This window comes from Anabrus simplex, chromosome 3 (assembly GCF_040414725.1).
Source record: "Anabrus simplex isolate iqAnaSimp1 chromosome 3, ASM4041472v1, whole genome shotgun sequence".
In the NCBI taxonomy this organism is placed as follows: domain Eukaryota; kingdom Metazoa; phylum Arthropoda; class Insecta; order Orthoptera; family Tettigoniidae; genus Anabrus; species Anabrus simplex.
The window spans coordinates 99,961,384-99,987,829 of NC_090267.1; the positions used below are offsets into that span (position 1 = coordinate 99,961,384).

The 26,446-nt window shown below is 40.1% G+C and overlaps 2 pseudogenes; both read left to right on the top strand.

Annotated features, from left to right (window-relative positions):
* LOC137498865 (uncharacterized) overlaps positions 1-5,527 on the top strand; it is a 50,547-nt pseudogene extending 45,020 nt beyond the window's left edge.
* A 19,179-nt stretch (positions 5,528-24,706) lies between these two features.
* LOC137498939 (uncharacterized) lies at positions 24,707-26,175 on the top strand (annotated as a pseudogene).
* Positions 26,176-26,446: the final 271 nt, after the last annotated feature.

Consider the following 26,446-nt stretch of genomic DNA (forward strand, 5'->3'; position numbering starts at 1 on the left):
TATTGTTTATAGTGGTTAAGTGTAAGAGAGGGCCGTGAGCCCTAACTTCGCCACAAATATAAGTCAGGAATAAATAAATAAATAAATAAATAAATAAATAAATAAATAAATAAATAAATAAATAAATAAATAAATAAATAAATAAATAAATAAATAAATAAATAAATAAATTGTTTGCATGAAGGCGCTATACCAAATGAATGGTGAGTTGCTATATTAGCCCCTGTGTATAAAGGAAAGGGTGATAGACATAAAGCTTTACAGGCCTGTCAGTTTGACATGCATTACATGTAAGATTTGGGAAAGCATTCTTTCAGATTATATTAGACATGTTTGCCAAATTAACTGGTTTCATATTAGGTAGTTTGTGTTTAGGAAAAGTTATTCCACTGAAGCTCAACTTGTAGGAATTCAGTAAGATATAGCAGATATTCTGGATTCAGGAGGTCAAATGGTCTGTATTGCGATTGACCTATCTAAGACATTTGATAGGGTAGATCACGGGAGACTACTGGAAAAAATGAGTGCAATTGGACTAGAAAAAATAGTGACTGAATGGGTTGCTATATATCTAGAAAATAGAACTCAGAGAATTGGAGTAGGCGAAGCTTAATCTGAACCTGTAATAATTAAGAGGGGAATTCCTCAAAACAGTATTATTGGACCTTTATGTTTTCCTATATATATCAATGAAATGTGTAAAGAAGTGGAATCAGAGATAAGGCTGTTTGCAGATGATGTTATTATGCACAGAGTAATACATAAGTTGCAAGATTGTGAGAAACTGCAAAATGACCTCGATAATGTTGTGAGATGGACAGTAGGCAACGGTATGATGATAAACGGGGTTAAAAGTCTGGTTATGAATTTCACAAGTAGGAAAAGTCCTCTCAGTTTTAATTACTGCGTGAATGGGGTAAAAGTTCCTTTTGGGGATCATTGTAAGTACCTGGGTGTTAATATAAGGAAAGATATTAATTTGGGTAATCAGGTTATAAGGGTATTTAGGGGTTGTAGTAACGATATAAAGAAGAAGAAATATAAGTCTCTGGTAGGACCCCAACTAGAGTAGGTTCCAGTGTATGCGACCCTCACCAGAATTACTTGATTCATGAAATGGAAAAATCCAAAGAAAAGCAGCTCGATTTGTTCTGGGCGATTTCCGACAAAAGAGTAGCGTTACTAACATGTTGCAAAGTTTGGTTTGGGAAGACTTGGGAGAAAGAAGACGAGTTGCTCGACTAAGTGGTATGTTCCGTGCTGTCGGTGGAGAGAAGGCGTGGAATGACATCAGTAGAGGAATGAGTTTGAGTGGTGTCTTTAAAAGTAGGAGAGATCACAATATGGAAATAAAGCTGGATTTCAAGGGGACAAATTGGGTTAAATATTCGTTTATGGGAGGGGGAGTTAGGGATTGGAATAACTTACCAAGGGAGATGTTCAATAAATTTCCAATTTCTTTGCAATCGTTTAAGATGAGGCTAGGAAAACAACAGATAGGGAATCTGCCACCTGGGCGACTGCCCTAAATGCAGATCAGACTGATTGATTAGACTAATTTGATTTATTATTTCATTTCACTCATTTGGTACTTCTGATGAAGTAGTTTCAATTTTTCTTCTCAATCAATGGAAAGTTAGTAACAACTAATAGCCCAAACACAAGATGGTGGAAAATGTTGTGGCTTGCTAGCAAAGGCAACCATTGTCATTTGACTATCATTATTCTTGCTGGAAACCCATCTGATAGGCCTATTGGTCGTTTTTACTGAAGAACCAATATTCCATGCCGCTGTAACTTGGTGACTATGGCTGATTTTGTAGAATATGTTGTGCACATTGGGAGATATGCATCCTGTTATTCCTATTCTAACTCATTATTTTTGTAATTCTTGATTTTTTTCAAGAAACCCTTCAGTTTCTAACAGAGAACAGGCATTTCCTTCCTTCCTTCCTTCCTTCCTTCCTTCCCAGTCATGGCCCACTCTTATTCCATCGTTGTCCAAATCGTACCAGAGTTCGTGTGACGTCAAACTACCAGAATTTAAAGAAGAAATCACCATAAACTACCAACCAACCACTTTAAGCTTTTTCTTTTTAAAGCCAAAAGCTTTACTCCTAGAAAGATCATAGCATCATTTTTTCTCCCTTTCGTAGTATATACTTACGATGGGGTGATAATCTTGAAATAAGAATCACCTCACTTCTAACCAGCACCACCACCTACATACTCGTATTTTGAAAATGGAGGGCAACCGGATAGTTTTAAATTCAGCAATCAAATTGGAAGCGCTTCCTGTATTAAAAACCAGCAAGAATTGCACGGAAAGTTGAACGTTCAATTTCCAAAACAAAACGTTCCACTTAATACTTGAAGTACAGTATGTATGTATTGTACCGGGAAATGATTGTGGGGCTAGAGCATGGGAAGGATCGCAGGTAGTGTTCGGTTGATTTTGGAGCAGGTACAGAGACGGATATATCGCAGGGCGAATAATAGATGGTAAATCTTTTTGAAAGAGTTTATTAACAATATCCACAGAAATATCACCCTGCAATTGGAATTGCAAACTCAAATTTCTAGCTAATATTTGCCAAAAAGTGCAAAATAAAAGATTTATGTTACGATCTTCTGTGACGTCTATTTGCTTGAGGATGTCCAAAATAATTATTACTCTTTCATAGATCATGTACAACCTACAGTTCATCTAATTTAAATGCAAACACAAAATATCACTTAGCACCTTGAATATTATCCAGTACATCACTTATGGTGCTGACCTACAGTCTTTCTAATTTTTAGAGCATAAAATGAACACACACTGTCATGAAAAGTTTGATAAATTAAATCAAATATTTGATCACTTGCTGTATGTCTCTACAGTTCGTTTGAATTGAAAAATGAAATGAATAGAGCACTTGTATATCCTAAAGTTCATTTAGGTAAAGTGAATTCAATTAATTAGTGAATTTGAAAAGATCTTTATAGTTTAAAAGCAAAATATGAATTTCTTTTAAATGATGATAAGTTACGAGTTGATATTCATACGAAACACTTGTTAGAGCACTGTAATGAACTAAGTGCTTTGTAAAAAGTCAGTCAGTTGGATTACTCACTCAGAATACGAGAAGATCTGCTTACAAGTGTTGGAGTTGTGCTGTACGGCGACTTGGTCTCTGGAACATTCCGCAGAGTGCGGCCAAGGCTCGAACTCAGCACCGGCGGCGTTCAGTGAAGATACCACGTCAATCTCCCTCGTCGACGTTCCTCGATGGGTACCATAACTGAAGAAACCACGTAAATCCCTCGTTGGAAGCGACGTTCGATGTAGCAGGATCTCGTAGCACTTTGCCAAGATTTCCGTTGTTTTTGGAGGTAATGTCGGAACACGGAAAGTTCAATTGGCACTATTGAATTCATAAATATCACGGATATTAATACTACACACCGACATAAGTTGTAATGTACAGTTCTATTCTTATAATGATTTTACGGTGTTGAATTAGCATTCACAGTCCATGCTACGAAAAACACAGTTTTTATATACACAGTTCATGGGTTTGAGATTTAACACAGTTCATAATTGTCAATAATTATGTCTGAGATTCGACTGTAAAAGTAATGAACACCGTCCATAAGCACTTGAAAAATGTGATTTATAACAGTCTCTACCACAGTCTCTGAAATAATATTATTCACAGATTAAGGCGATTTTATGGCTGGATTTACACCACACTAGTCTGTACTACTTAATATAGTCATAAAAAGTCCTTAATGTTTACTTGGTTTATCACAGTGGTGATCGAAAAATCGAGAAAGTGCACAAGAAAAATAGTTACTTCTAGCCCTGTTATGGGACGAATGTCGAGTGAAATAATGTCTTATACAGTTCACTGTTATATTATCGTAAGAGAAATATGTCTTAGATTGATAGAAATGGTCTTAAATTAGGGTTTCAGTTCACCACACGCAATGACTTAGATTATTATCACAGTTCAGAATTACGTGAAATTGGTAAAGTTCGCGATGTCGTATACTGATCAGTAAAATATTGGACACTTCAATTCTCACTTCCAATTATAGCTTCACTCGGTTAACAAATTTACAAGTAATATATTACGACAATTCAGTCGGAGAAATATCTAGAATATTTCCGTCGTCGCGGCGCGGCAGAAACTTTACGTACGACGTTGATGTACCATTTCAACAGCGTTCGAGTGTGGCCACGACTATGTCCTCGCGAGTCGCGACGGAACATACTGTCCTTACGGCACACTTACTGCACACACTGTACACTGCACACTGTACTCTCTGCACACTGGTTATGGCCTTGGCCTAGTGACCTATTTATACAAGTCTTGCCAGCAGCGCTCGAAATCAGGTGATGAAGGGGCGAGAATTCCTTTCCAACTTTAAATTATCATATTTCGTAAACCACTGGACGGATTGATTTCAAATTTGCAGGATTTTACTTCCAGAATATTAGCTACAATTCACCGTTGGTCTCGTGTTTATCGGTCCAGGCGTTACAAAGTTCATAAAATAATCGAGAAAGTTCCGAAGGGGAGGTAAGCTACAGGCAGCGGTGACGTCACTTGACCTCGCTCGACTTGCGTTCCCCCTTCGTGCAGTACAATGAGACGAGAACATTCTCTCACACAGCTGTTTATGCATCGGTACTTAATTGTATGCTCAAAAATAAAATTTATAACTCGTATGTGCCAGGGCCTATGCCTGCCTGGTACAGTATGTATGTTCAGTCCGTCAGCGATGCCGCTGGTGGGATCCTCAACAACTCTGCCATCAGCTGTCATAGATGGCCTAGGCATCACTGAAGAGGTGTACTAGGGAAATGAGGAGTGAGGTAGTTTCCCGTTGCTTTCCTCACCGAGCCAGAGTTGCTATTACATATCAGTCTGCCAAGCCCACTGAAATGCATACACCAACCGACCCTATGAGCAATATTTTCACACCATTCATAGCAGGGACTGGCTGCATAAGGATTTGCATTACTAGCATCGCTCATCCCTCAGTCAGTTTCATATTGTCAAAGCCAAGGATAAGACAGAGACAGATCTATGAAAGTAACAAGATTGCTCTAGCCTATACCAGAAGACATAGTGCACTGTAAACACTAGGTCCTGCCAGCAAAAGCAGTGAAGTACAGTACTAGTGGTAAATCTGTATTTCGTCTCAACATCCGGTCTCTAAGTATTCCCTCACATTTCATCATGTATGGTCGATATTGGCTGGAATTCTACCAGAAATCATTTTAAAATTATTCAAGTATCTGGAGGGGTTGAGAGGATATGGCTCACCCCCCCCCCCCCACCAGACGAATGTTTTACCATTATAGTACTCATGCATTGGATTTGTAAACCTCCTCTATATGACTGAGAGTAAGGAATTTACATATTTCAGCGTTTTGTTCCAGGACATACTGGATGATGCTGACAAAGAACTAGAAAGGGAGGAGTCTGGCCAAGGTGGTGGTATGTATAGCTGTCGTTGCTACATTCTTACATAATCGATACATGTTAACAAAAGGAAAACTGAGTTAAGCACAGTAGACAAGCTTATTTCCAAAAGGTACCAAAAATGATGATGATGATGATGATGATGATGATAGAGCCTCCGTGGTTCAGGGGGCAGCTCGCGGGCCTCACACCGCTGGGTTCTGTGATTCAAATCCCGGTCATTCCATGTGAGATTTGTGCTGGACGAAGCGGAGGCGGGACAGGTATTTCTCCGGGTACTCCGGTTTTCCCTGTTATATTTCATTCCAGCAACACTCTCCAATATTATTTCATTTCATCTTTCATTCATTAATCTTTGCCCCAGAGGAGTGCGACAGGCTTCGGCAGCCGGCGTAATTCCTATTCTCGCCGCTAGATCGGGGCTTCATTCACTCCATTCCTGACCCAGTCGAATGACTGAAAGGATTTTCATGATGATGATGATGGGAAACATGCGTTGGTAGGAAGCACCATAACGTGGAAGAAAGATAAATAGTTGATTTGGCCCAAATTCGTGTCAAACAGGGCATTGAAAATCACGTTCCATGCAAATAGGTACCGGTATCAAAATACCATGGGGTGAATTGGACAAAATATACGTAGCCATGCAGCCAAGAAGGAGCCATATCTGGGGCATGTGACCATTAGAAACAGAACACTTCCTTTAATTTAAATTGTTGTGTTCGATGATTTCATTTAATATTATTTAACTAATATGTGCCTTCACTGTATATACCACAATTTTGATTATTGGGTATTCAAATAGTCAGTTTTCTGAAAACTGCAGTGAAATTTGTGACTTTCGGATGGAAGTATTTATAGTTTCAGTCCCAGAAAGTATTAAATTCATCCTTTTTCTTTGCATACTGTAAACGTTTTAACATTAATACTTTGTATTAGAGATGGATGAAGTTGTTCTTTTCATGGAGCGGATCCACTTGTTCCTGTTCCGGAAAAATACTATGTTCCAAATAACAGTTCAAAAATAACATTTCAGGGTTTAGGAGGTAGGGTAATTAGAGAAAATATGAACAAACCACGTGCTCGTGTATTCTAATTCGAAAATTGTTTCCTCCACTGCGTGTTTCATGCTTTATTTAACTGGATGATTTTTAGGGTAGTTTACCCTAAACAAGGTAAACTGATATATACTTCCAGAGGGTACTAGGAGCAATGAGAGTAGGATGCAGGAATTCAGAGCTGATGACATGATGACTTAGAGACTTGCTAGGTGAAGCTGCACTTGTGGCCATTGATATTCTTTGAAACTTCAGTAGTCATTGTGTGCTATGAACAGCAGTGAATGACATAAGCCTTTCACATATCCGATAATTACATTTACTCGTCTGACGGTACTTAAAAACTGAAAATACTTATTAGAATATATTCTAATACATCTCAATAACAAATTACTGCAGCTATCACAACACAAGCTGCTAAAACGCGATGAAGTATTTTTTTTACAATCCGCTTTACGTTGCACCGACACAGAAAAGTCTTATGGCGATGACATAAAAAAAGTCGTACGGTAATTGAGAGTGTGCGTGATTAAACGCAGGGAGAATTAAACATGAACAAATATTAATATTCGGTGTCATGTCATGGATACTTATCGCTAATTCGCTGTCTATCTGATTACGGACTAAGACGCGCGCCTCTTTCGTATTCATATTTTGCGGATTCCCTTCCCTGGTCCCTGCTCTTCATTGCACCCAATGACTACTGTAGTTTCAAATAATATCGAAACCGGTGGAGAGAACTAGCACTCACTCACATTCTCCTGGCGTCCAAACAGTCAGCCAACCAACAGTGGTTGTGAGGTTCTCAAGCACCTAGATCGTGGCGTTGCTAGACTAATCCCGCTGAACTGCAGGCGATACGGAACACTGTTACAACGGAACGGGATATTGATCGACTAATCCCGCTGGACTGCAGGCGATACGGAACACTGTTACATCAGAACAGGATGTTGCCAGACTAATCCTGCTGGACTGCAGGCGATACGGAACACTATTATTTCGGAATAGAATGTTGCTAGACTAATCCCGCTGGACTGCAGGCGATATGGAACACTGTTATATCGGAACGGGATATCGATAGACTAAACCCACTGGATTGCAGGCGATACGAAACACTGTTATATCGGAACAGGATGTTGCTAGACAAATCCCGCTGGACTGCAGGCGAGAAGGAACACTGTTATATCGGAACAGGATGTTGCTAGACTAATCCCTCTGGTCTGCAGGCGATACGGAACACTGTTATATCGGAACAGGATATTGATAGACTAATCCCGCTGAACTGCAGGCGATACGGAACACTGTTATATCGGAACGGGATATTGATAGACTAATCCCGCTGGACTGCAGGCGATACGGAACACTGTTATATCGGAACAGGATGTTGCTAGATTAATCCTGCTGGACTGCAGGCGAAACGGAACACTGTTATTTCGAAATAGGATGTTGCTAGACTAATACCGCTGGACTGCAGGCGATATGGAACACTGTTATATCGGAACGGGATATCGATAGACTAATCCCACTGGACTGCAGGCGATACGGAACACTGTTATATCGGAACGGGATATTGATAGACTAATCCCGCTGCACTGCAGGCGATACGGAACACTGTTATATCGGAACGGGATATTGACAGACTAATCCCGCTGGACTGCAGGCGATACGGAACACTGTTATATCGGAACGGGACATTGATAGACTATTTCCGCTGGACTGCAGGTGATACGGAACACTGCTATTTTGGAACAGGATGTTGCTAGTCTAATCCCGCTGGACTGCAGGCGATACGGAACACTGTCATTTAGGAATAGGATGTTGCTAGACTAATCCCGCTGGACTGCAGGCGATAAGGAACACTGTTATATCGGAACGGGATACTGATAGACTAATCCCGCTGCACTGCAGGCGATAAGGAACACTGTTATATCGGAACAGGATGTTGCTAGACTAATCCCGCTGGACTGCAGGCGATACGGAACACTGTTATATCGGAACAGGATGTTGCTAGACTAATCCCGCTGGACTGCAGGCGATACGGAACACTGTTATATCGAAACGGGACATTGATAGACTATTTCCGCTGGACTGCAGGTGATACGGAACACTGCTATTTTGGAACAGGATGTTGCTGAACTAATACCGCTGGACTGCAGGCGATATGGAACACTGTTATATCGGAACGGGACACTGATAGACTATTTCCGCTGGACTGCAGGTAATACGGAACACTGCTATTTTGGAACAGGATGTTGCTAGTCTAATCCCGCTGGACTGCAGGCGATACGGAGCACTGTTATATCGGAACGGGATATTGATAGACTAATTCCGCTGCACTGCAGGCGATACGGAACACTGTTATATCGGAACAGGATGTTGCTAGACTAATCCCGCTGGACTTCAGGTGATATGGAACAGTATTATATCGGAACGGGATATTGATAGATTAATCCCGCTGAACTGCAGGCGATACGGAACACTGTTATATCGGAACATGATGTTGCTAGACTAATCTCGCTGGACTGCAAGCGATACGGAACACTGTTATTTCGGAACAGGATGTTGCTAGACTAATCCCGCTGGACTGCAGGCGATACGGAACACTGTTATATCGGAACAGGATGTTGCTAGACTAATCCCGCTGGACTGCAGGCGATACGGAACACTGTTATATCGGAACGGGACATTGATAGACTATTTCCGCTGGACTGCAGGTGATACGGAACACTGCTATTTTGGAACAGGATGTTGCTAGTCTAATCCCGCTGGACTGCAGGCGATACGGAACACTGTCATTTAGGAATAGGATGTTGCTAGACTAATCCCGCTGGACTGCAGGCGATAAGGAACACTGTTATATCGGAACAGGATGTTGCTAGACTAATCTCGCTGGACTTCAGGCGATACGGAACACTGTTATATCGGAACAGGATGTTGCTAGACTAATCCCGCTGGACTGCAGGCGATACGGAACACTGTTATTTAGGAATAGGATGTTGCTAGACTAATCCCGCTGGACTGCAGGCGATACGGAACACTGTTATTTAGGAATAGGATATTGATATACTAATTCCGCTGGAGCGCAGGCGATACGGAACACTCCTATATCGGAACAGAACATCGATAGACTAATCCCGCTGGAATGCAGTCGATACAGTTAATGGAACACTGTTATATCGGAACAGGATATTGCTAGACTAATCCCGCTGGAGCGCAGGCATTACGGATAAGGGAACACAGTTATATCGGAACAGGATGTTGCTAGAACAATCCCGCTGGAACACTTACTGTATTTCGGAACAGTATGCTGCGGCGTACTGTTCATCTTAAGAACAGTTCAAAGTCTGGAACAGTTCCAAAATAACTGTACTGATATTTCCCCCCCCCCCCATATATTTGTATAGTAATGCATTTATTCTATCTTATTATAATAAAGGTGATAAAATAAATTTTCACTCCAAATTTTATACTCTGAGCGTTTTTCCTCTCTCCTGTAAACTTTTACTTTTGAGTTTGGTACTTTTTGGAAATAAACTTCTCAGTTTCGCTGTGTGGGTGAGTAGTTTCAAAGTGTTATGCTTTATAAACTCCAGTCAGATGCACCAGCGCGTTAGAAACAGAGCCTGGAGTTAGAATGTAACACGCTGTCACTGACTGAGACTCTTGTAGCATATCACACTGTTATACCTGCAAAGCCCTCACTTACGTGTTGCCACCAAAAATATCCTGCTGCGGAGTTATAGTACACTACAGATGGGCTCACAGAAGAGAGTATCCTCATGTGTTCTCTATTAGTTCTGATTACATGCAAAATGTTCAACTACCCGAAATTCCTATCCCGCAAACTTCATCTGATGCAGTTGACAACGCATTTTTTTGTATTCATGATATATTAAAACAAATACATCAGAAGTATGTATTTACCATGAGGGAATTGCAAATAAAGACTTCAGTGAAGTATGTGCTTCTTCATCTATAACTTTTCGCAAAACATTCCTCCGTAGTTCACGGAATTTAACTTATATTAGATAACTGAGGAGAGAAAATAAAAATCATGTTGTAGCTAGGCTTATGTTAGCAATGACCAGGGGCGTAGCCAAAGAGGGATTACTGGGGGTTGGACCCCCTTGCAAATTTTACAAAAATAAAGAAAAACTGACAATAAACTAAATCATTCAGAGACATAATTGCAAAACCAACAGATCTGCCGAATATATTTTCTAAGAAGCCTCAAAAATTGGATTTAGATTGTAAACTGAACATACCAATCGCTGTAAAACTGTTGACCTTGATCTATTGTTCTTGTTATGTATTTTAATATAAGAATTTGTAGTGTACTGCAGTCTGAATATCAACATAATTCGCTTGTATCAGTGTCCTTGCAAGTAGCTCCATCATGTTCTATCATGTTTTAACTGTAACCTCATCCCCTTACCACTATCGGCCGATCCTGGCTACGATACTGGCAATGACTTATACTAACAAGTTTCAAAAAATAACACGGTTTTCCTATAAGGGGACCTTCGTTCCTCCTTTGTGATAGGGATTTCAGGAATATGATTTGTATCAACGTTCTTTGACAGAGTAATACCGGTACTAAAACCATTCCAGCAATTCCTACTATTTATTTAGTCTATATTATTCCTGTTACACAAAAAATAAATTATAGAAATAATCTGCATGTGAATGCTGTTCGAGACTACCACGCTTTAAAAACTCGTTGATTTAATGAACTCCAAATTAATAGTGAAGACAGATCAGTCACAGTAAGAAAAAATAGATATATTCTTCAAGACAGAGAATTTGAGGCCTCATAAAGGGAGAGCTGTTCCATTTTTTTGCGCAATTGCCATCGCTAGCTCTTGGGTAATGAACCATTCTGGACTCGCAAGCTCGGAATTGCGAGACATGTTAAAAATTACGCCAATGGTCAATCCAGTAGGCTACCTTCCTGGACATTCCACGAGCACAGCTCACTGCAGATCCTTTAGTGCGTATGAAGTCCTCCCTTACGTGTTCGGAAAATTTGCTTAGGGGAATTACTACGCATCAAATGACACAACTCTGTCAGAGCCATGAGAGCTAACAGTCTGCAATCCAAGAAACTTGAGGTCTATGAGGAAGTCCATTGCGTAGCAGATGGTAATAGCAATCGTCGCATAGACATAATCGCCATTAAACGAAACTTAAGTTCAGTTGAGATAATAGATCCTACTCTTTGATTTGAAGACTAGCTTGCAACGTGAGGGGGTCGACAGAGAAAAGTGAAATATACGGTATATGAGCCAGTGATCCCCTTCTTCCAAAGGTCATATAGCGTCGACGGAATCACCATAAAAGGGCTGTCCTTTGGAGCCAGAGAAACGAATGAATATCAGTGTTTTATGAACACTCCTATGTATATGTTATGAATGTCTGTATAGAAAAATACTACAGTGGTCTACCGTGGGGGGAAAATGATTGGCTGTGAACTCAAACAATGCACTTTTATTCGTCGATGAATCGCCTGGCATGTTTATATTTCCAGTTAATAAATGACAGCATTGCGGAAAAAAAGACAAATTTGATACATTTACTGAAAAATATCCGAAACGTGCTAAGAAAGCTTCAGGCAAGTGGCTTGCAGTTTTTAGGTTCTTTGTTGCATTTGATCTAAACAACACCTTTCTGTTAGCTCACTAAATAAATTAAATCTCACTGGACGAAAACACAAGTTTATTTTACATTATTGGCCACTTAAAACTAACAAGTACATCAAGCGGAAAACACACATGCCTAGTCGAGCTTCTCCTCTCTCACACTACTCTCATCATGCCACTTTCCTCTCAGCGTTCTTGACAAATGCTGCCACTGTTCCACAAGTCGTCAAGTGAGCTAAACGGAACTATGCAACTAAACATGCCGCCCACCTAATTTGGACTACAAATTACAAATGAGTGAACAAATTGACACAGAAATGAGTATGTACATTGTAAGTCACCAAATCAAAAAAGGAAAACAATCGCACTGTAAACTCTGCACAGTTCAGTCATCTGATGCCGTGGTATAACAAAAGATACATGGACATATGAGTCAATAGCAGAAGAAACACACCACTACACAGAGGCGACTAAAAGGGGCCCCAGGGCTCTGAACTTTGGAGCGTGGGTTGGCGACCACGGGGCCCTTAGCTGAGTCCTGGCATTTCTTCCATTTACTTGTGCCAGGCTCCTCACTTTCATCTATCCTATCCGACCTCCCTTGGTCAACACTTGTTCTTTTCCGACCCCGACGCTATTAGGTTTGCGAGGGCTAGGGAGTCTTTCATTTTCACGCCCTTCGTGGCCCTTGTCTTCCCTTGGCCGATATCTTCATTTTTCGAAGTGTCGGACCCCTTCCATTTTTCTCTCTGATTAGTGTTATATAGAGGATGGTTGCCTAGCTGTACTTCCTCTTAAAACAATAATCACCACCACACCACTACACGGCCATAGATAGGTTGAACCTCCTCTATGATGCCAGTCTGCCACAAGAGGTGGAAGATTGTCGTCCTTGATAAGGACAAGTGTTCCCGTCTGGATATTGGTCTTGGGGTTGTGTCATTTGGTTCGTTGCTGTAATTGAGAGAGGTAGTCACATGACCATCGCTTCCATATTTGCTGTCGACAGCGCTGAACTAGCTGCCATCTGGATACATATGAAATTGAAGTAGTAAGACAGTCTGGTTCAGGGAAGGGTAAGAGTGATTCTCCAATCAAAAAGTGTCCAGGAGTCAGGAAGAAAAATTCATCAGGATGATTGGGTAAGGGGGTTATTGGTAGGGAATTTAAGCACGCTTCAATCTGAGTTAAAAGGGTGTACATTTCTTCAAAGGAGAGAAGTGTGTCTCCGGCGACCCTTTTCAGTTTATTTTTCACTGACTTGATTCCTGCTTTCCAAAGACCTCCAAAATGGGGAGTGTGAGATAGAATGAAGTGCCACTCAATACCTTCGTTAGAAGCAAACTCCTTAACAGCAGACTGATGACTGCGGGACCTCATCAGGTACTGCAACTCCTTCATCTTTCTCATTGCTCCAACGAAGCAGGTTCCGTTATCACTAAAGATCTTGCTGCATCGTCCACGTCGTGAGATGAACCTCAACAGAGCTGCAATGAATGTCTCAGTAGATAGACTGCTAACAAGCTCGTGATGAACTGCTTTCGTGGCCATACACACGAAGAGGGCAATGTAACATTTGGTTCGTATCCTGCTCCTAAGGGTACCATGCTTGACATACAAGGGACCTCCATAGTCAACTCCACAGTTGGAAAATGGTCTACTGGAATTAACCCTTGCTGGGGGTAATCACCACCACCACTGTTCATGCAGAATGATGAGTTTGGTGATATGGTGTTTGGGATACAGTATGAGGGGATGTTTCTGGTCATAGGGGGCTGAAGAGTTTTCAAGTCTACCGCCCACCTTAATCAAATTGTCGCTGTCAAGAAGAGGATGGAGCGCCAAAAGTTTGCTTTCGGATGGAATCGTCTTCCCCTGTTGCAGGCTGTGTAGTTCTTGAGCAGATATGAAACGTTGCGACAAGCCAACGACAACCTTCACGGAATCACGTAACTCAGCCGTGGTCAATGGTCCATGACGCCTCTCAGTAACATAACTTTGAAGATTTTGAAGAAATCTAAGCAGATAGGCAGTTGCAGTCTAGAGCAACTGGAAAAGCGTCTAAGGTAGTTGTCCAGGTCATGGTCAATTGTCACGAGGCACATAACTGGCGCTCGCTCTTCTGGTATGTTAGAGATTGTTTCCTTTAAGACTGGCCAAGTTGATGGATGATTCTGAAGCCAACGAGGTCCCGCCCACCATGGCAGCATTGTCTCAAGTTCCTGTGGTTCAATTCCTCTTGAAATACAGTCCGCGGGTTTGTCTTGTGGGGGAATGTGTTTCCAGTCCTCTACTCTTGACAAGTCCTGTATTTCTGACACCCTGTTAGCCACAAACGTCTTCCAAGAATTGGGTGAACCTGCTATCCAAGCTAGAACTATCGTAGAGTCCGTCCAGTAATATCGAGCATCAATCCCCATGTTGATAGCTACAAACACCTTATTCATCAATCGGCTCAATAGTACAGCACCACATAGTTCCAACCGAGGTAACGAGATTTGCTTTAGAGGTGCCACTCTCGACTTAGCAGTCAACAGAGAGACGGAAACATCACCATTGATGTTAATGCACCGCAGAAAAATACAGGCACCATACGCTTTCTCCGATGCGTCCGAGAAACCATGTAGCTCCAGGCGAACCATTGCTCCGTTTCATGTGACTCTCCTTGGTATGAGGATGTTGCTCAGTGCAGATAGGTGTTTATGGGTGTTCATCCATGGCATTTCAATTTTTTGCGGAGGGATTCATCCCAGTCTACCTGTTGTTGCCAAAGTGTTTGGATGAATCGTACAATAACTGGACCAAGTAGTCCCAGAGGATCAAATATGGCTGCTACAGCAGCCAGAATAGTGCGTTTAGGCCACTGTGGAGGGGCATCCTTAGTTGATGTAACTCCGAACTTGAATATGTCTTCGACAGGGTGCCAGAAATGCCAAGTGTCTTCACTATATCTCCAAAATTTAAATTACAAGGGACCTGATTTTCTTGCAATTCTGAAGGAATGGATGCCAATATGTCAGGGTGATTAGCACGCCATTTCCTAGTTCTAAATCCTGCTGTGTCTAGAAGGGAAGTCAGTACCGCCTGTAACTCCTGGGCATCTTGGATGGAGTTGGTTCCAGTCAGCAGGTCATCAACATACAAATCACATTTCACAACTCCACAGGTTCGTGGAAATCTTCGTTGTTCTTCCCTTGCCAACTGAATCAGACATCTGGTTGCTAAGAATGGAGCTGCTGCTATGCCATAGGTCACCGTTGTGAGCCTGTAGGTTTTCAGCGGTTGATGGGGTGAGCTGCGCCAAAAAATTCTCTGTAAATCGCAGTCTTGAGGATGGACGCTGATCTGGCGATACATTTTCTCGATATCTGCAGTTATGACGTACTTGTGGGTACGAAACCGAAGTACAATGGAGAACAGATCTTGTTGCACTGTGGGTCCGACCATCATAATGTCATTAAGAGATACTGATGCAATTTTAGACGACGCATCAAAAACTATCCTAACCTTCTTCGTCGTGCTATTTTTCTTTACAACAGCATGGTGGGACAAGTAGTAGAATCCTTGACTTTGAATAGGGGCTTCAACTTCCTCCATCTGTTCCAGTTGGTGATATTCCTGCATGAAGTTAGTATATACCTCCTTCAGTGCAAGCTGTCTGACCAGTCTTCTTTCCAAGTAATGGAAACGTTTCTTAGCAGTGTCCAGTGAATCACCTAGGTTGCTCCGATTGGAACGAAGGGGCAGTTTATCTGCGAAACGTTCCGTTTCTTCTCGAGTGGTGTGCCTGTGAAAGTGTTGTTCACTTTCCCTTTCTTCCTTTTTGAGTGGATTGGTCCTCACCTCTTCCTGTGCCCCGAAGCGCTCAACCTGTGCCTGCAGCATGTCACCCTTTAGAAATAAAGCCTGTTGTAGCACTTCGATGCTGTACAAAGTGGTTGGGTATGAACCCAGCAAGTACCCAGCCAAGAGTAGTGTTTTGAAGAGTGGGATAGCCTTCCCTTGTGCGCTGCCCGGGTAGTAAGATATCATAGAACACACTTGTTCCCGGAAGATCAATATCGTGTGGTTGGTTAAACCGTGAGTCTGCTAATACTATGTCCGGAGGTAAGTTCTAGTCATCACAGTCAATTCTAGTAGTAGGAAGTGGACCAGTTATTTGTCCTAGCACAGAGCAAACAATGGATTTCCCATAGTCACTAACTCTGGAAAAGATGGAAACTTGGCAAACATGTGAAGATTCCACTGTTTTCTTATTGCTAATGCCAATGATTGGCATGGAATGGCGACTTAGTTTGAGTCCTAGTCGGTTCGCAAGGTCATGCGACATGAAGTTCAATTGAGAACCACTGTCCAGCAAGGCTCGACATTCGTGAACTCTACCACTACTCTCGCTAATATGAACCACAGCAGTTGGTAGGAGAAATTCTTGTTGTTGAAATGCTCCTTTCAAAGAGCATTATGAGTGCTGTTGTGGGGGATAGCTTGTCGAATTTGATGACCTCTGGTTGTCTTGCTGATAATGTAACAGTGTGTGATGCCTTTGGTTACACATTCTACAACTGCTTCAAGTGCAACTGCTGGCAGTGTTATCACCTCTCAAACAATTGACACAGAGCCTGTGGCCGCTAATTAACTTGATACGGTCGTTAACAGACATATCCTTAAATTTAGAGCACCGATAGAAAAAATGTGAAACACCACAAAGTACACATGATGAGGGAATGGAGGTGTATGACCTGGTGGAAGGCTTGGAAGATCCGCTCACCTTGCCTATTTCTTGCTTCTCTGCTCCGGTCTTATGAGAGGAGACGATTTCTAGAGCCTGGCAGTTAGTTTCAAGAAAGGGGATTAAGTCTTGTAAACTTGGGCATTTGTCCTCCGAAGTCGAGTTCTCCCAATGTTTACGCAGATTTAGGCTTATCCAATGGAGTACCAAGTATGATAGGATAATCTCATGCAAGGGGGTCTTAATTTTCAAGGCTCCTATCACATGGAGATTGCTACACAGCTGATTTATGACCACTCGTAGGTCTTTGGGCGATCATAGCGCCCAATACCAGCAATGTTATGTACAGTTCCTGCAAAGTGTCGCTCAAGGAGAACGAGAATTATGTACAGTGTGACGGGAAGTGTAGTGAAACGTTCCATTTAAACTGTGCACGTGTTTCAAATGCTGTTTTTAAGGCAATGCTGTCAAATCCGGGAGAAATTTTGTGGCATTGTAAACAATGCAAACATAACCCAACTTCGTGTAAACCGTTTTCAATCTCTTTTCAGCAGAATAAAGTCAAAGCGGACAATACAAGCCTATGTAAAGCTGTGCACAACATGCAGCAAATCCTGAAAGATGTCTGCAGCTCACTGGAGTTTCAGTCCAGAAAATTTGATGAACTGCTACAGCAAAACAGTGAACTTAAAAAGTTCATAGACCATTTAACCAACGAAGTGAACAACAGCAAGGCTGAAAATAGTGCTCTCAAAGAACAAAATAATCATTTGAAGGATCAAATCAATGATCTTGAACAGTATTCTAAGAATTATAATTTAGAAATCGCCGGCATACCAGTCTCTAAGGATGAGAATGTGTATGAGATAGTACCGTATCTCAAGTTGCTGGTGCAGTTGGAGTGGAAATTCAACCTGAACGGGACATTGAATATTGCCATCGACTCCCAGCGGCTACAGATAAGGACGGAAGGAAGAAGATTCCTCTCATAATTGCAAAATTCTATTCGCGTAAAACGAAAAACATGATCATGGACAAGAAAAGAAAACATGGGAAACTTCTCTGTGCAGATATTTAAGTCAGTGGGGACACAACTGTATATCTAAATGAACACCTAACAAAACAGAACCAAAATCTATATTGGCTTGCCAGAAGTATGAAACACTCCATGAACTACAAATTCGCTTGGACCAAGAATGGGAAGATCTTCATGAGGAAAAATGAGGACAGCCCCATACTACAAATCAAGACTGCAGCTGACTTACCAGCAGCTCCTACGAAGCTGAGAGACTGAGGATTCAAGTTAGGGTATGTATACCTGAGCCAAGTGATTCATAAATATACTTACATTGAAGTTCTCTCTCGAAGTGTGTACCAAGCAATTACAAATAGTAATACTACACATTAGGCTATGGATATGAAATCAGATCATGAGTTAGGGATTACCTTACAAGATGATAACACCACAGGCATTGTAAACACCCCTCAAGACTTGAACAAATTAATCCACTATACTGCAGGAATGAGAATTATGCACCTGAATATAAGTGGCATGATAACAAATTTTGATAGCATGCTAGTTATGTTAAATCAACTGGACCATAAACCAGACATTATAATATTATCTGAAACCCAACTCATTAGGGATATACCCTTCTCTATTTTAGGATATAATGAGTACTTTATACCCACACAAAATTCTACACATGACAGTCTAAAAATATACACACATGTAACCATACAAAATGTTGCAATATCTACAGCGAAAACCCTAAAAGCAGCCAATGGTAGCCTACTCAACTTACAATATAATAAAGAAAGCTATTTGATACTTGCTATATACAGATCACCCTCCACAAGCCCAAAGATATTCATAGAAGAACTAGGAAATACACTTCAGCAGCTACCTGCAGCCACACATTATATAATAATAGGAGATATTAACATAGACATTTTAAACCCAACTGGTCAGTATGCTCAAAAAATTAAAAATGAATACATAAACACCTTAAGTGCTAATGGTTTCATTTCATATATCAACTCTGCAACAAGGATAACCCCAAAACATGTATAGATCACATACATGTTAAATTGCATAGAAATAACAATTTTGAGTCATATGTTCTACATACTAGTATCACAGATCACAGTCCTATTTTTCTGATACATAAACAAACCCAGAAACATCAAATACCACAAAAGGAAGGAAAAATAATTAACAATGCCAGAATAGATTATGAAGCTTAAAATAAAGCCTTAAAAAAGGAAAATTGGGAATCTGTCCTGAATGAACATGATGTCAACAAAGCAACCAGTAGTTTTATGCAGCTATTAACTCAACATATCTCTGAACACTCTACTAACACAAGACATGTAAGATCAAAATTCAGAAAGAAAGATAACACCATTGAAAAGGTGGAACTTATTGTCCTTTCTTTGATGTAAATTAGAATAAGGGAAAATTATACCAGACAATTGTAAAGCAAAAGATGAGGTCCTCTAATAATGTCGAGATCACAAACACTATTAAGAAACATAAAACATACCGAAACTGGATAAACAGGCTCATTAAAGTAGCAAAACAGAAGTACTATTCTAATAAAATTATGTCAAGCTCAAACAATACTAAAATCCTATGGAAAAACATAAATGATATAACATGTAGAAAGGAGAAAAGAAATTCAGATATAGACAGCATAAATCTTACAGACTTACAAGAAACAACCCAACGAACTATCATTGCAGACAAATTTGTAGATTATTTCAGTGGTATAGGTTTAGAACTTGCTGACAAAATAATGAATAGCAGCAAAGAACCAAATGACACATGTACATATGATATTCATGCAATACCTCAACCACAATCAATGTTTTTTCTTCCCAAAACAGAAACAGAATTAATGAATTACATAGCTGCACTAAAAGATGACTCAGCCAATGGCTATGACAATATCTCAAGTAAAACACTTAAAACAATTAGTTCACATATTCTACACCCTCTGCAATATATTTTTAATCTTTCACTAATGAAAGGACAATTTCCAGACCCATTCAAAATTGCTATCATAGTCCCAATCCATAAATCAGGCGATAAGAGAGAATTAAACAATTATCGCCCAATTTCTCTCACAACCCACATTTCAAAATTACTAGAGAAATGCATTAAAACCAGATTACTTAATTACCTGAATAAGTATAACATATTGTCTCCAAATCAGTTTGGTTTTAGACCAAAAATTAGTGCTCAAGATGCAATATTCACCTTAACTGATTATTTGTATAAAACCATTGATAACTCCAAAAGGACTATTTCTATATTTTTGGATTTAACAAAGGCATTTGATACCATAGATCACAATACACTCCTTAGAAAACTTGAAAAAGTAGGCATTCGTGGAATTCCTCAAAATCTAATTTAAAGCTTTCTTTCTAACAGAATACAAAAGGTAAGAATCAAGGATACTCTAAGTAAAAGTGCTCAAGTAAAAATCGGAGTACCCCAAGGAACAGTATTAGGACCAATTCTTTTTCTGTTATATATCAATGATCTGTGTGAGCTAAACTGTAATGCAAAAATTAACTCATATGCTGATGACACGGTAGTCACAGTCACGGGTGAAACTTGGGAGGACACCTTCAACAGAGCTCAAGAAACCCTAGTCATAGTTCAGAAATGGCTAAACAACCACCTACTTACTTTAAATGAAAATAAAACAAAATTCCTCTGCTTCTCGCATAATAAAACAATGCAACCCTCAGACAATCTAACACTAAAACTTCACATACCAACTTGCAAAAATACTGAAAGCTGCAACTGTTATACTTTACAGAAATCAATACATGTTTCATACCTAGGGATAATTATAGATAGTTATCTGAAATGGAATTTTCATGCATCAAATTTGATCATTAAACTTCAGAAACTTATTTATATATTTTACAGAATTAGAAATGTTATTTCAACAAAAGCCTTGAAGTCTGTATACTTTGCCTTAGTTCAATCACAACTGTAATATGGAATTAACAGTTGGGGTGGAATACTTGATTCACACTTGGCTCAGGTAAATACATGCCAGAACTACATACTGAAAGTCATGTACAAAAAGCCACTGATGTTTCCAACATACGAACTGTTCCAGCAAAGCATGGTACTTAACATACGGCAGCTATTTGTGCAGTCAGTGACCCTATACATGCATAAAAATTTAAAGCTCTTCTGCAAAGAACACAAGGCAAAAATTTGCACTAGGCTGCAAGACAGAACTGGAGTAAGTATACCACGCCGGAACACTTTACTTGGACAAAGAAATCTAAGTTGTCTAGGACCACGGATATACAATGCATTACCTGTGGACGTGATCAGTGGCAATCAGAATACATTGAAGAAAAGGCTATTCACATGGCACATTAACAATTATTACAAAGTAGATCAACTTATCAATTTCCATTATAATATTTAAATCAACTAGCACACTATTCCTCTCTACTAAGAAACCAACCTTCTCCTTAACCCATGCCCCTCCTTTCCAGCTTCTTGTTTAGGCCTATTACACCAAATACAGAAAAACAGTTCATAAAATTACTCTAATTAAATATCACCAAAATGTCAATGGAGTAAATGATATTCACTAGATGCCATGATGTACATAATCTAGCTATTGTATTTTTGAAGCCCACACACAAGTTTACCTTATGTGGGATTCACATTGTATCTTATACTACCTCTGTATGGATATGTAAGATACTGATTGTGAATAAAAATGTATGTATGTATGTATGTATGTATGTATGTATGTATGTATGTATGTATGTATGTATGTATGTATGTATGTATGTATGTATGTACCGGTATGTAAAACAGTTGGAAGTGATAGAAGCTCCTTGACGTGAAGATCTAAGATGAGCCTTGGGTTGTGATAACGATTACATATTAAGTCCCATGCTACTTTGAATATTTCTTGCGTTACTGGAAGGTTTTCAATTAATTTACTAATTAATTTATGGACTTCATCTGATACACATGACAGCAAGTAATAATAGTGTTGAATGTCAGTCAGAGAATCGTTACTGACGATTAGCGACTCAAAGGTGTCATGAAAGGGCATGAATTCTGCGATAGAATCCTTAAATTTGACGTGAAGATATAAGATAAGCCTTGGGTTAAGATAACGATTACATATTAAGTCCCATGCTACTTTGAAGTTTTCTTGCGTTACTGGAAGGTTTTCAATTAATTTATGGGGTTCATCTGATACACATGACAGCAAGTAATAATAGCGTTGTATGTCAGTCAGAGAATCGTTACTGATGATTAGCGACTCAAAGGTGTCATGAAATGGCATGAATTCTGCTATAGAACCCTTAAATTTAGGCAAAGAAATAGTAAGTGATTTGAGTAAGTGACCATTGGTTGTGGTTGAACTGTCTACAGGAGAGGAAGGCAAGGCAGTGTTACTTAACAACAGAGTTTGAATTTTTGACTGGATGTCTAAACAAATTTCTTCAAATGCCTCCCTAGTAGAATCGTGAATAATGTCGTCGTCATGTATTTCGTGTTGACTCTGAACATCGTAGTATTCCTCGATGCTTCTTTGTAAAAGCTCCTGCCTCACCTTGATATCATTTAAGTTTTCTCCTTGAAAATTACTGATAAAGTTTTCTAAGCGAGTAACTCGAGATTTCACAACAGCCCTTTTCTTCGTCAATGTGCGCTTTAGAGTTTCTTCCATTATGGAAATGACAAGTAAGGAATAACAAGGAATGATAAGTGAACCAGACTGCACTCACCCCTCGAGGATGCGATGATGCTGCTCCTGGTGGCTGACCCGTGAGTTGAAATCCCTGTTGGCTGCACTGCTCCTTTTTCTGGCGGTGTACTGTCACTGTTGGCTCCACTGGCTGCAAGTGTGGTGGAAGCCCTGTTGTATGATGGCGCGGTCACAAGTTTCCTTTTGCATCTTATCACTGACATAAACTGCTTTGATGCGTACGATTTCACATTGAGAATAATATTGACACTACAAATTCCTAAGTTGTTCGCATTGCGTACATCGGCAACGTAATTATTTCCTTGACGTTCTACGCATGGACCGACCTCGTGGTTCAGCGTGCTGTTACAGCATTTCTCGGTTTAATAATGCACAATGAGAATCGCATAAGTCACACTGAAATGGATTCGGTCCACCTGCACTCCCACGAGGAGGAATATTTTATGAAACAATGATGCATATGGAGTAAAATGAAACAGACTATACGAAGGTACCGTATCAATTGAACATAGGCCAACGGTTTGCACACTGCGTATTCGGCCCGGAGGACCAAAAAATGTTGCATTTGACCTAAAAACACCCCTCTGGTAGCTCACTAAATAAATTAAATCTCATTGGATGAAAACACATGTTTATTTTACACTATTGACCACTTAAAACTAACAAATACATCAAACGATAAACACGCATGCCTAGTCAAGCTTCTCCTCTCTCACACTACTCTCATCATGCCACTTTCCTCTACAAGAGTCTAGCCCCTGCGATCTAACTATGGCTCCACCACGCCGAATACTTCCGAACAAACCCGAGAGTTATCGAATGCACTTGCCAGGGGGTGGAGGTAAATGACCCGTCTCCCTTTGGAATTCCAGCTGGCGTTTAGTGTGTTCTGTGTTACCTGGCGCCTTTCTTAACTGGTTTGTAGTGGTAGAAGAAATTATCTTTAACAGGTGATATATGTGTCGTAAGTTATACGGGCGGTTTGTAGCGGTAGAAGAAATTATCTTTAACTGGTGATGTACGTGTCTTAAGTTATACGGTTCGTACTATCATTTTTAAAATGCCAAAATCATATATCTGTTCGGAATGTGGAAACAGCTACGATTATAACAAAAATCTTAGGAAACACGTGTCAAAAGTACATCCAGACAAATTAGGTGATATAGCTCCCCTTAAAAACAGCAAGAAAACATATGCTTATAAGTGTGAAAGTTGCGACAAACAGTTCAATAACCAGTACGTTTTTAAACAGCATGAACGGCAATTTCACGGGGTTGTTTATCTTAATGAGAAGAGGTTACAGTGTGCATTGTGCAGTTTTACAACCGCTGTGAAGAAAAGTTTTCATGAACACTTAGAATCAGAACATTGTATTTCCGTTAAGCTGGAACGTAACGAGTTTCGTACATTGCAAAATTTTCTACAGTGGAAGGAAGAAACTGAAAAGAAATCCTTGGCTAAATATGTTAAAAAGCGTGGTTCGCACCGTGGCGCTGACAATGTTGCTAGACATTACTATACGTGCCATCGTTCGGGACATTACTATTCTGAAAGTACAGGGATTAGACATATTAAAACTCAAGGAAGCAACAAAATAAATGGAAACTGCCCTTCAGGTATGCAGGTACTTGAGTTTGAGGATGGAACTCGTAGAGTTGATTATATACCAACACACGTAGGGCATGAAAATGATGTAGCTCACCTGAGTCTAACAGAAATGGAAAAAAGAAGCTTGGCTACAGACATCGCCAACAAAATTTCGTTTGATGCCATACTAGACAAGGTCCGCGACTCACTTTCGGACTCTAAACTAGATCGGATTCACCTCTTAACAAAGAAAGACTTGTACAACATTGAACACTGCTTCAACTTATCTTCCTCGTCCGTGAGACACAGTGATGACGGTACTAGCGTTGAAGCTTGGGTAAATGAAGTAAATTCTAGTGATAACCCATGTGTTCTGCATTATAAACCCCAAGACACAGTGAATGAAAAACACCCAGGATTAATGGCAAGTGATTTTGTATTAATTATCATGAACAGTGCCCAGCGAGAAATCTTGAAGAAGTATGGAAGCGACTGTATTTGTGTCGATGGGACTCATGGAATGAATAGTTACGGTTTCGAACTGACCACACTTCTTGTTCTAGACGATATGAGACAGGGGTTCCCGTGTGGTTTTCTCATATCTAATAGAAGTGATCAATATGTCCTTTCTATATTTTTTGAGTATGTAAGAGAAGAGGTTGGAAAATTAACCCCTAAAGTTTTTATGTCTGATATGGCAGAATCTTTCTTCACGGCCTGGATTTCAACAATGGAGCAACCAGAAATGCGACTCTTCTTTCTGTTCCTGGCATGTAGACAGGGCTTGGAGGAAGAACATTTCAAAAGCGAAAGGAAAGGAGAAGCAGGCTGAGGTATATAAACTTATTAGGACCTTAATGCAGGAAAGAGATATCACAGCATTTGAAATCATGGTTCCAGCTGTAATGAAACAACTTAGTGAGGATCCTGACACAATTGAATTTGCCATATATTTTCGGGAAAATTATCTGAAAAATGTAAAGTCATGGGCTTATTGTTACAGAATAAACAGTGGCCTGAACACTAATATGCACATCGAAAGAATGCATAGGACACTAATATATATATTTACATGGTAAAAATGTCAAGCGACTAGATAAAGCAATTCATGCTTTGATGACCTTCGTAAGAGATAAGTTGTTTGATCGGTTGGTGGTACTTACAAAAGGAAAAGTAACGAGTAAACTTAAAGATCTTAGAAGCAGACACAAAGCAGGTTTGCAGGTAAATTCAGGTCTGATAATTAAAGAAGCAAATGGCTGGATAATTCCTTCATCTTCCGATGTCAAGGAGACCTATTTCGTGCAGGAAAATATTTGTAACTGCAATTGCAAATTAGTTTGCGAGGAATGCAGTGCCTGCATTCATCAATACACTTGCACCTGTGTTGATTCCAGCATAAAATGGAATATATGCAAGCATATCCATAGCATTTGCTTGCTTAGAAGGAGCCAGAATGAAGTGTTCAGTTCGCTGCATAATGATAATGGCGACAGAAACAGTGAGGATGACTTATTCATTCATACAGATGAACACTGTGCCACTGAGGACAATATTATAGAAGAGCTCGCGAAGAAGGGAAATAAGCAATCTACTCTAACTTTGGAGACTGAAAAAGAGAAACTAACAGAAGAGTTCACTCACTTAATTACAGGAATACGATCAGAAAGTGAAATCACAGTTCTTAAACGCCATATGACATCACTAAAAGCGACCATAGCTGCTGTTCGTTGTAATGAAAGCTGCGAACCCTTGAGGAGAGACAAATCGGTACCTCTGTCAAGCAAAAGATGCATAGTGCCACAGAGGAGATTGTTTTCCACTAAAAAGAAAAAAGAAAAGAAGTGCTCAGCTATGAGGAAACCTGACGGCACAGAGGCACAGAATATCGCTGTTTCCTTACTTCAGGGAAACTGACTGTCCCCAGTCTCGTGTATATAGTGTAATAACTTGTAGTGTGTAGCGTGGATTGTTGTAAGATAAGTGTTTTATTTTCGAGTTAAGGCCTACTGTAATTAGCAGCATTATAATTTAAAAAAAATGTTACGTGTACAGACTATCGAAAGAAACTTTTGTGATCGAACCAAGGACACCGATGTGAAAAATTAGAAGCCCAGGAAGCAGCATCGTCAAATTCACCAGGTATGTTTGTATGGTCATTTTAAAATTTATTGCCTGTGTTTGAGCC